Consider the following 12,832-nt stretch of genomic DNA (forward strand, 5'->3'; position numbering starts at 1 on the left):
CGTAGGGTAGCCAGGACGCTAATGTAGTAATGCTGATTCACTGTTTGTCCCTCTGGTACCCAATCAATGTGCACAATCCCTTTGATGTAAAAAAAAAAACAATCATCATTGCCTTGAATTTCGATTTTGACATTCGTTCTTTTTTTTGTCGTGGAGAACCAGGAGTTTTCCAATGCATCGATTGGCGTTTAGTTTCGTGATCGTAAGTAAAAAACCACGATTCATCGCAAGTAATAACAGTTTGTAAGAAAGTGGGATCACTTTCAATGTTTTCCAGGATGTCAGAACAAATCATTCTTCGGCGTTCCTTCTGTTCAATTGTGAGACACTTTGGAACCATTTTTGAACACACTTTGTTCATGTTGAAACTTTCATGAAGAATCTGCCTAACACTTTCCTTGTCAACTCCTGTTAACTCAGACACTGCTCTGATTGTTAAACGGCGATCTTGTCGAACAAGTTTACCGATTTTTTCAATGTTTGCATCAGTTTTTGCTGACAATGGTCTGCCAGTGCGAGTGTCATCACTGGTGTCTTCGCGGCCATCTTTAAATCGTTTAAACCACTCAAACACTTGTGTTCGCGATAAACAATCATCGCCGTACACTTGTTGTAACATTACAAACGTTTCACTTGCAGATTTTCCTAGTCTGAAACAAAATTTGATGTTAACACGCTGTTCTTTCTGTACACTCAACATTTTCTGACGCACAGACAAAACATCAACTACTTAAAACAGACGCCACGGCAGACTGAGTGCAGGAGGCAGATGAAACTCGAGCAGTAGGCGGAGCGAGAGTCACGTGACAGGCCACGCGACTTTCAGCCTTATTGCATTCGTTTTATTGTTTCACCAGCACTAGTCTGGTTTTTTTCTAGCCACACCTCGTACATTACATAACATCACACTTAGTCCCATTTTTCAATAATCCACTACTCTATAACTAAACATTTTGCTCCTGTGAGCCTCCCCTGTTAATAGCAACGAGCTACTGGTACCACATTATCATATATTGAGTATATCCATTATAAACCTGAGCTCTGAAAATATGGTTTCACCTCTTTCCAGCATGGACATCCTTCCGCTCTACCTCTGAATAATTGCATGATACATGAACTTCCACATGTGGTGATCTTGTGTGCTGGGCATATAGTAACCAGCCTGCTCTGGAATTGCTGAAGCTCATCCTCAGTCATCACTACATGTTGATCCTGTCATCCACTACCAACAACACCACATCTTCTCTCACTTGCAAAAACTTCTCCACCATCATTAACTTCACCAGTTAAGTACGCATTGAGTAATATTTAAATACAGTTCCCTCACTGACATGTACAGTTGTGCATTATCCGTCAACAAGTCCACTGCTGCACTACAGTGGTAGAATGACTGGTTCTGGCTACCCGGCTCCACTACTAGCTGCAGTTCCAATAGTCACTCTTTCTGAATCTTCCTCAATCCTTTCAGTTACTGCTCAGGGAAGAGCAAGACTGGATTCAACTGCACGTGAAGAACCTGATGCACAGCTTCCTGTAAATCTGTCAGCTCCACTCTTACATCCCAAACATTAAACGCTAAGCTCAGTGACCAACTGTGGCTGGACAATACTATGTCTTGTTGCTTGGGTTGTTGAGTTGGGCTGTTTTGGGGGATGAGACCAAACTGCGAGGTCGTCGGTCTCATCGGATTAGGGAAGGATTGGTAAGGAAGTCGGCCTTGTCCTTTTCAAAGGAACCATCCCAGCATTTGCCTGAAGAGATTTAGGGAAATCACGGAAAACCTAAATCAGGATGGCTGGACGCGGGATTGAACCGTCGTCCTCCCGAATGCGAGTCCAGTGCACTAACCACTGCGCCAACTCGCTCGATGTTGCTTGGAAAATACAAGTCCTCCATCTAGGTGACAACCCTGCAGTGCATCCACTCTGCCTCTGGCAAAGAGACACAGCTCTATCAACACTAGCATTCTTGTCCTCCGGTCCTCCACTATGCAGCACATGAGGACAGGGACCATTGTCACCCTCCCTTCCTTCAGAAGCTTGTTGCCCATGACAGCACACCCCCACATACCATAGATAACTCCTAATATATAATCTTAACTCTATCCACATCAGCCAACCATACTATACAGAAAAGCAATGAAAAATATCGCAAAACATAAGACATAATTATTACTTCATAGGCCTTAATGCATATCAAGCATGAGGTATCTGAACCTCTTCCTCTCATTATCCATCCCTTGGTTTCTTCTTCCATGGGTCCTTCCTTATTCTCATTCTTGCTTCCCGTAGAATCACTTCTTGTGAACCCTCAGTCACAGATACCCAACATGCATGATTGTTTACCCTATAGCAATTGTAGCTTGACAATTTCTGACGAAGTAGTCTCGATCACTTGGCAGCGGCCCTGCTATCATGTTACAAACTTCTTCATTTTTCCATTCAGAGTATAAGGACTTGAAAACATCACCCACTGCCCCCACTCTGTACTGCAGTAATGTTCCTATTTGCTTCACTTTACCTTCCTCATGGACTCTTCTTCACACTTCCTTCACTTTTCTTGAAAATTCCCAGACTGACTCAGCATTCCTGCTTCACTTTAGTGTAATCATGTCGAATGGTGAAGGTATTTTCTTCCCATACACCACCACAAATGGCGACAAACCTGTGTGTGTACCTTGGAGTTATATCCAATCAATGCAAAGCTTAAATATGTGTCCCAATCCAAATAGCGAGCATTCATGTAATAACCCAGCATCTTCCCTATTGTCTGATGTACCTGCTGTCCTGTTAGCCTGGGGATGAAGTGAACTTGTTCTTAATTCTTTCACTCTTAACTTCTTCATCAGATCTAACACAAAGTCCATTCCTGGTCAATAATTATCATCCTTGGTACTCCAAACTTCAATATCCACCTGTTCACAAATGCTTGTGCGATCATACCTGCCTGTTGATCCAGCATTGGTGCAATATTTAATCTTTCTCATTACACAATTTATTCACTGACAGAAAATGCTATTTTGAGTTTTTGTTTGTTTTCCTTGGTAAATGAAAGTCCAAACTGGTTTCTGCACCATGATCATGTCTAGTTCTGCAAGTGAAATACTTCATATGTTTTCCCCGATTTGCACCAGACATTAGTAGATGTAATCACCTGGTGCAGAAAGGATACCCAATTTTTAATAGTTATTTAGAAACAGACCGACTTCTTCTAGTTGTTATTATGGCCTATTGGTTTAAAAATGGTGTCCATGTTTTGTGCCTTTGGTCCCTAGCCCCAGAAAAGGACCCACAGTTAAGAATAGAATGTGCACAGGAATAGTATGTCACTACAAGGCATTACTGTTATTATCTGATTATAGAACCCAAAGAACATAACAGTCTGCTGACATTCTTTTTGCATGCACCTTTGTGTGTTCATTCCATGTTAACTGAAAACCAGTATTCATTGTGGTGCTTCGTACACAGTCTATATATTTATGAATGAAAGAAATATTAGTGTCAGTAGTGTTGAGGAACAACTGAAATCATTAAAACTGAACAAAACTCCAGGCCCCGAAGGAACACGTCACATTCTATACTGAATTTGCAGCTGAGTTAGCCCCCCCCCCCCCCTCTTACTATAATCTTTCGTAGATCCCTTTAACAAAAAAAAATGTGCCCAGTTCTTCAAAAAAGACGCAGGTCACATCCTTCTACAAGAAGGGTAGAAAAGGTGATCCACAGAAGTACCATCCAGTATCCTTGACATCAATTTCTTGTAGAATGTTAGAACATATTCTGAGCTCAAACATAATGAGGTATCTTGAACAGGATGACCTCCTCAAAGCCAACCAGCATGGATTTCGAAAACATTGATCATATGAAACCAGACTTGCACTTTTCTCATCTGACTTACTGAAAGCTTTGGATCAAGGCAATCAGGTAGATGCTGTATTTCTTTATTGCCAAAAAGCATTTGACTCAGTACCACAACTATGCTTACTGTCAAAAGTACAATCAAATGGTGTATCAAGTGAAACTTCTGACTGGATTGAGAACTTTTTGGGATGGAGGATGCAACATATTATCTTGGATGGAGAGTCATCATCAAATACAGAAGTATTTTCGGGTGTGCCCCAGGGAAGTGTGCTGGGACACTTGCTGTTCATGTTGTATTGTCCTTGCAGACAAAATTAATGGTAAAAATCAGGCTTTTTGCAGGTGATGCAGTTATCGATAATGATGTACTATCTGAAAGAAGCTGCATAAATATTAAGTCAGATCTTGATAAGATTTCAAAGTGATGCAGAGATTGGCAACTTGCTTTAAATGTTCAGAAATGTAAAATTTTGCACTTCACAAAACAAAAAAACATGGTATCCTATGACTATAATATCAATGAGTCACTGTTGGAATTGACCAACACATACAAATACTTGGGTGTAACACTTTGTAGGGATATGAAATGGAACGACCACAAAGGATCAGTTGTGGGTAAAGCAGGTGGTAGACTGCAGTTTGTAGGTAGAATACAGGGGAAGTGCAATCAGTCTACAAAGGAGATTGCTTACAAATCACTCATGCAACTTCTAGAAAATTGCTCAAGTGTATAGGACCCATACCAGATAGAACTAACAGAGGACACTGGAACGTATACGGAGAAGGACAGCACAAATGGCCAGAGGTTAGTTTAATCTATGGGAGAGTGTCACAGAGATAACAAAGGAACTGAATTTGAAGACTCTGGAAGATAGATGTAAACTATCCCAAGAAAGTCTACTAACAACGCGGCTTCAAATGATTACTCTAAGAATACACTCCCCCTCATGAACCATGGACCTTGCCATTGGTGGGGAGTCTTGCATGCCTCAGCACTACAGATGGCCATACCGTAGGTGCAACCACAGTGGAGGGGTATCTGTTGAGAGGCCAGACAAACGTGTGGTTCCTGAAGAGAGGCAGCAGCCTTTTCAGTAGTTGCAGGGGCAACAGTCTGGGTGATTGACTGATGTGGCCTTGTAACACTAACCACAACAGCCTTGCTGTGCTGGTACTGCGAATGGCTGAAAGCAAGGGGAAACTAAAGCCGTAATTTTTCCCAAGGGCATGCAGCTTTACTGTATGGTTAAATGATGATGGCGTCCTCTTGGGTAAAATATTCCGGAGGTAAAATAGTCCCCCATTCGGATCCCCGGGTGGGGACTACTCAGGAGGACGTCGTTATCTGGAGAAAGAAAACTGGCATTCTACGGATCGGAGCGTGGAATGTCAGATCCCTTAATCAGGCAGTTAGGTTAGAAAATTTAAAAAGGGAAATGGATAGGTTAAAGTTAGATATAGTGGGAATTAGTGAAGTTCGGTGGTAGGAGGAACAAAATCAAATAGGGGTAATGCGGGAGCAGGTGTAATAATGAATAAAAAAATAGGAGTGCGAGTAAGCTACTACAAACAGCATAGTGAACGCATTATTGTGGCCAAGATAGATATGAAGCCCACGCCTACTACAGTAGTACAAGTTTATATACCAACTAGCTCTGCAGATGATGAAGAAATTGATGAAATGTATGATGAGATAAAAGAAATTATTCAGGTAGTGGAGGGAAACGAAAATTTAAAAGTCATGGGTGACTGGAATTCGAGAGTAGGAAAAGGGACAGAAGGAAACATAGTAGGAGAATATGGATTGGGGGTAAGAAATGAAAGAGGAAGCTGACTGGTAGAATTTTGCACAGAGCATAACTTAAGCATAGCTAACACTTGGTTCAAGAATTGTAAAAGAAGGTTGTATACATGGAAGAATCCTGGAGATACTAGAAGGTATCAGATAGATTATATAATGGTAAGACAGAGATTTAGGAACCAGGTTTTAAATTGTAATACATTTCCAGGGGCAGATGTCGACTCGGACCACAATCTATTGGTTATGAACTGTAGATTAAAACTGAAGAAACTGCAAAAAGGTGGGAATTTAAGGAGATGGGACCTGGATAAACTGACTAAACCAGAGGTTGTACAGTGTCTCAGGGAGAGCATAAGGGAACAATTGACAGGAACGGGGGAAAGAAATACAGTAGAAGAAGAGTGGGTAGCTCTGAGGGGTGAAATAGTGAAGGCAGCAGAGGATCAAATAGGTAAAAAGGCGGGGGCCAGTAGAAACTCTTGGATAATAGAAGAAATATTGAATTTTATTGATGAAAGGAGAAAGTATAAAAATGCAGTAAATGAAGCAGGCAAAAAGGAATACAAACATCTCAAAAATGAGATCAACAGGAAGTGCAAAATGGCTAAGCAGGGATGGCTAGAGGACAAATGTAAGGATGTAGAGGCTTACCTCACTAGAGGTAAGATAGATACTGAATACAGGAAAGTTAAAGAGACTTTTGGAGAAAAGAGAACCACTTGTATGAATATCAAGAGCTCAGACAGAAACCCAGTTCTAAGCAAAGAAGGGAAAGCAGAAAGGTGGAAGGAGTATATAGAGGGTCAATACAAGGGTGATGTACTTGAGTACAATATTATGGAAATGGAAGAGGATGTAGATGAAGATGAAATGGGAGATACTATACTGCGTGAAGAGTTTGACAGAGCACTGAAAGACCTGAGTCGAAACAAGGCCCCAGGAGCAGACAACATTCCATTAGAACTACTGACGGCCTTGGGAGAGCCAGTCCTGACAAAACTCTACCATCTGGTGAGCAAGATGTATGAGACAGGCGAAATACCCTCAGACTTCAAGAAGAATATAATAATTCCAATCCCAAAGAAAGCAAGTGTTGACAGATGTGAAAATTACTGAACTATCAGTTTAATAAGTCACGGCTGCAAAATACTAACGCGAATTCTTTAGAGACGAATGGAAAAACTGGTAGAAGCTGACCTCGGGGAAGATCAGTTTGGATTCCGTAGAAATATGGGAACACATGAGGCAATACTGACCCTACGACTTATTTTTGAAGCTAGATTAAGGAAAGGCAAACCTACGTTTCTAGCATTTGTAGACTTAGAGAAAGCTTTTGACAATGTTGACTGGAATACTCTCTTTCAAATCCTGAAGGTGGCAGGGGTAAAATACAGGGAGCGAAATGCTATTTACAATTTGTACAGAAAGCAGATGGCAGTTATAAGAGTTGAGGGACATGAAAGGGAAGCAGTGGTTGGGAAGGGAGTGAGACAGTGTTGTAGCCTCTCCCTGATGTTATTCAATCTGTATATTGAGCAAGCAGTGAAGGAAACAAAAGAAAAATTCAGAGTAGGTATTAAAATCCATGGAGAAGAAATAAAAACTTTGAGGTTCGCTGATGACATTGTAATTCTGTCAGAGACAGCAAAGGACTTGGAAGAGCAGGTGAACAAAATGGACAGTGTGTTGAAAGGAGGATATAAGATGAACATCGACAAAAGAAAAACGAGGATAATGGAATGTAGTCGAATTAAATCGGGTGATGCTGAGGAATTAGATTAGGAAATGAGGCACTTAAAGTAGTAAAGGAGTTTTGCTATTTGAGGAGCAAAATAACTGATGATGGTCGAAGTAGAGAGGATATAAAATGTAGACTGGCAATGACAAGGAAAGGGTTTGTGAAGAAGAGAAATTTGTTAACATTGAGTATAGATTTAAGTGTCAGGAAGTCGCTTCTGAAAGTATTTGTATGGAATGTGGTCATGTATGGAAGTGAAACATGGACGATAAATAGTTTAGACAAGAAGAGAATAGAAGCTTTCGAAATGTGGTGCTACGGAAGAATGCTGAAGATTAGATGGGTAGATCACATAACTAATGAGGAGGTATTGAACAGAATTGGGGAGAAGAGGAGTTCGTGGCACAACTTGACAAGATGATGGGATTGGTTGGTAGGACATGTTCTGAGGCATCAAGGGAACACAAATTTAACATTGGAGGGCAGCGTGGAGGTTAAAAATTGTAGAGGGAGACCAAGAGATGAATACACGATGCAGATTCAGAAGGATGTAGGTTACAGTAAGTGCTGGGAGATGAAGAAGCTTGCACAGGATAGAGTAGCATGGAGAGCTGCATCAAACCAGTCTCAGGACTGAAGACAACAACAACAACAAGAATATACAACCCCCTACATATCGCTGACATAGGTATCATGAAGATGAGTTTAGAATAATTACTGCACGCAAAGAGGCATTCAGACAATCATTTTTCCTGCACTCCATATGTGAATAGAACAGGAAGAAACCCTAATAACTCGTACAATGGGGCATACCCTCGCCATGCACCTCAAAGTGTTTTGCAGAGTATGGATGTAGATGAAGATTCATAAATTTGCCAATTCTTGAGAGTTTTCTATTATTTTACCATCACGGTTGATTTCTATCTTATTACACTTGTGTCTGCCTTTTGTAATTTTATTTTTTATGGCATTGCATACCGATTTTCTTTTTTTACTTTCTTATATGTATTTTCGTTATTGAATGATATTTTTGTAGCAAGTGGTCCTCTCCTGTATATTTGTTTGTACCTGTGATAGTAATCTAGGATCTGCTGATGAGTTTAGTGCTTTTGTGAAGTACTGAGGAATTTAAGTATCTAGAAGGACTTTCTATTACCCACTATTATCCATCTATTTTCCTTAACTGAAGTGGCTATTTTTGGAAATGTTCCCTCAAAACTTTATTTAAATAATGTGCAGAATTTAGAGAACCTAGAATCTACATTGCTTTCCCTGTACACTTCATCTCAGATTTGATTAGCCAACACCTTAGAAAAAATATGTATTTTACACTCCAAAAAGATTCTTTTGTAGGCCTGCAGTTTTCAAGATTTTACGAAACTTGTCTTTAGATTCATTATCTGGAAGTAATGATCAGATATGGCTAGATATTTTAGGAATGCTTTACAATTTTCCCTGCCGATATCAGCAAGTACATGGTCTAAGACTGATTCTGACCTTTTTGATCCTCTGGTAGCAGTCTTTCAATTTGTGTTGAGCCAAAAGTGCTCAAAATATTTAGGAAGTTGTTATTAATTTCTCCCTCAACACTTGCGTTAGTATTCATGTCTCCACATATTATTGTGTTAATTTTGTGGAATGAGACTCTTTCTAGGACTTCAGTTAATTTGTTGAAGCAAGTGTTCACATTATCAATAGATGAGCAGTACACACACAGAATGAATAACTTGTTATGGTTGTCTGGTTTTGTTGTTTGATGGCTGCCAATTCACAATGTTTATCTACACTAACTGTTTTCATGTATTCTCTAGCTTTCAAATGAGTGCTACCTCAGATACAAATAAGGTTGTTCTATAGCAGCAGCTTACTTATTCATATGGTGATGGCATTATATGCTGTATTTCATTGTCTCATTGCTCTGTAATGCATATCACTGCGCTGTTCAAAGACTGTAATTAAATCTCAGAACACCACACTGTATCTTAGGTGAGCATGTGCATCTGGATAATATGCCCTTTTGACTATTTTCCGAGTAGTAAATGCTTGCAGTACTTCTTTTAACATTAACCTAAGTGTTGAGTTTCTTTTATCTAAGATTATCTTGCAGTCACAGATCCAGGGATTTGAAATAGTTGTGTATTAACTGTTACAAGTGGTTGACATGGATTTGTGTTTTGAGTGGTATGGAGTTGCCCCTTTGAGAAGTACAGTTGAGTGATTCGCAAATAAAATGATTCTGTGAGCATCTAAATTCAGGTACAAGGAACAGCAGATCCCCCAGTACTGAACTCTAAGATACCCATTGCTTGACTGTTTTACTTTGAAATAGAATTTCAGTTACTGAAGTCAGTTGCTTGTCTGCATACATAATACGTATCTCCTACAAGCAACTGCTCAGGAGCAATGCACTCCATTTGTTTGTCAGTAATCTGATACCAGCCTTCAAAAGGCCTTTGATAGATGTGGAAATACACCAGTAATGAGTTGTTTCATATTAAAAATAATTATTATTCAGTTTATTAATCACTGACCACTTACAGCAAATAGGTTTGAACTTTAGATATACAATTAAGAATAATTTTTACATTGAAGTTTTTACAATTTAATTCCACATCTTTTAGAAACATCCTTAACTATTAATGTCAGTCATTTTTATTTCGGATAGTTTGTATACAAAATGGTCACAAACCTACATAGCTCTTACAGTGAAGGTCACTCTGGCATCTCAAACACCTTTCTGAAATGGGCAGTTAACTAAATTGTTGCCCCTCCCACGTTTCTGATCAACAATGCTTTCCAGACTGGAAAATTTCCCATGGTCCTGAAGGCTACTATTGTTATCCCAGTTTATAAGAAAGGGGACGAAAACAGACCTGAAAGTTACTGTCCAACATCACCAGTCATAGCCATAATATCCGAGGTTGTATTAAATTACAACTTTGTAGATATTTTGGGGGTCAAAATCTATTTTCCACTTCACTTTTTGGCTTTAGGCCAGGTGTGTCTGCAGTAAATGCTATCGAAACTCTTGTTACTGACATTCTTGATGGTTTTGAGAAAAAATTCTTCAATTGTGCCTTACTACTACATCTGAGCAAAATATTTGATACTGTGTCAGGTGAAATACTCACAAATAAGCTAAAGCGGTGTGGTACCAAGGGTAATGAACTAGCACTACTTAGACCTTACTTGAATAACAGAACTCAGGTAGTTATGGTAAATAACTGTCAATCAAATGCACCATCAGCTGTTAGAGGTGTGCCACAAGGCTCACTGTTTGGACCCTTACTTTTTCTGGTCTACAAGAATAACTTGCCTGCTTTATAACCACACATGTCTATAATATATACTGATGACATTATCCTGATTACCATGGTTAACAACTTGGAAGAGTTGAGGAAAGAAGCAAAAGCAGTGCTTGAAAAGTCTATCATATGGCTTAACAACAACAAGCTTATACTAAACAATAGCAAGACGAACTGTGCACTTTTTCCTGCACAAGCTAAATGAAAAAGTAAATGAGAATGATTTTGTTAAACTCCTTGGATTACACCTGGATACCAAACTGACTTGGGGCGGCTGCACTGCACAATTATGTACCAAATTATCTAGCATAATCTTTTTGTTAAACAAATTAAAAACATTCCTACTATCCTTTCTTTCAGTCTCATCTGCAATATTCAATAAAACTACGGCGCAACTCTCCCGGTGCTTAAACAGTGTTCCTGTGGCAGAAACACAGGAATTACAGAAAGCATTTTAAAGACATCTTGATTGCACCGTCCCTTTATATTAAAACAGGTCTTCTTTCCACAAAAAAATAATAAATAAATAAATCAATAGAGAAATAAAAATAAAAGTAAAGACATAAATACTTTACCTTGCAGAACAGCTATCCATTCCCATTAAACAAACTAGACGTAGAATTTACTAGGCTGTGCAAGATCCATTCCCATGAAACTAGACATAGAATTTACAGGACTGTGCAAGATCCAAAGTATCTACACATGCACAGAAATGAAGCTATATAACAAGCTACCACCATCAATGAGAGATTTACCAAGTGATACTTTCGAGAAGCACTGTCATAAATTGTTAGTTGATAAGTGTTTCTAATGTTACAGAATTTGAATGTACACAGTAAATCCACTCATCCAAATGTATTCTTCAAATCTGTCACTTACTATAATAATTATGCTAAGAGAGAAATAAAAATTCAATATTTTGTATTCCTGAAACTGCTAAAGTGCATGCAAAATATTACAGAATTGTATAAAAAATGTTTGTGTTTCCTACCAGTTTTAAATGCACCACGCGAAATCTGACAGCACTAAGAAAATTTCTGGCAATGAAATGGTAAAATAGTAAACATGATGTAAAACTTCAAATATAAAATTGTCTATTTCAACATATGTTGGCTAACAACAAATAGATAGATAAATTTTGTAGTCTGAGAGAGTGAGTAATCAAATACTAACAAAGAGATAGAGGGGCTGGCCAGTACTTACCTCAGCTCAGTACAGCCGATAGATACACATAAAACAGAACTGAAAACTTACATTCCTAGCTTTCGGAACTTTGTTCCTTCATCAGGGAGGAGAGAGGGGAAAAAGGGAAGAAGGGAAAGTGGATTCAGTTACTCACAACCCAGGTTATGAAGCAACAGGGAAAGGTAAACAGGGAGGGTAGCAAGGATGGAGGCATGGTTGTCAGAGAGAAGCCAAAGATATTCTACTGTAAGTACTGTGCCAGCTTCAAACCAAAGAGGATGCATACAGAAGTAAAGAGGTATATAGTATAAAGATAAACATAACTATGTAGGATGAAAAGATGCGTGAATGGCTAAAGAGGAAAGGGAAAGAGGAGAAGACTGAAGAGTGAATGGGAGTGAGGTTGTTTAACGTAGGTTCAGTCCAGGGGGATGGCGGGATGAAAGGATGTGTTGGAGTGCAAGTTCCCATCTCCGCAGTTCAGAGGGACTGGTGTTGGGTGGGAGAAGCCAAATGGCACATACGGTGTAGCAGGTTCCTAGGTCCCTAGAATTATGCTGGAGGGCATGCTCCGCTACTGGGTATTGGGCATCTCCTAGGCGGACAGTTCATCTGTGTCCGTTCATGCGCTCAGCCAGTTTGGTTGTTGTCATGCCGATGTAAAAGGCTGTGCAGTGCAGGCATGTCAGTTGATAAATGACATGTGTAGTTTCACACGTAGCCCTGCCTTGAATTGTGTATGTTTTACCAGTAGCGGGGCTGGAGTAGGTGGTTGTGGGGGGATGCATGGGGCAGGTTTTGCAGCGGGGTCGGTTACAGGGGTAGGAACCACTGGGTAGAGAAGGTAGTCTGGGAATATTGTAGGGTTTAACAAGGATGTTACGGAGGTTAGGGGGGCGACGAAAGGCAACTCTGGGTGGTGTGGGGAGAATTTTGTCAAGGG

The sequence above is a fragment of the Schistocerca americana genome, chromosome 3, assembly GCF_021461395.2.
Source record: "Schistocerca americana isolate TAMUIC-IGC-003095 chromosome 3, iqSchAmer2.1, whole genome shotgun sequence".
Lineage (NCBI taxonomy): Eukaryota > Metazoa > Arthropoda > Insecta > Orthoptera > Acrididae > Schistocerca > Schistocerca americana.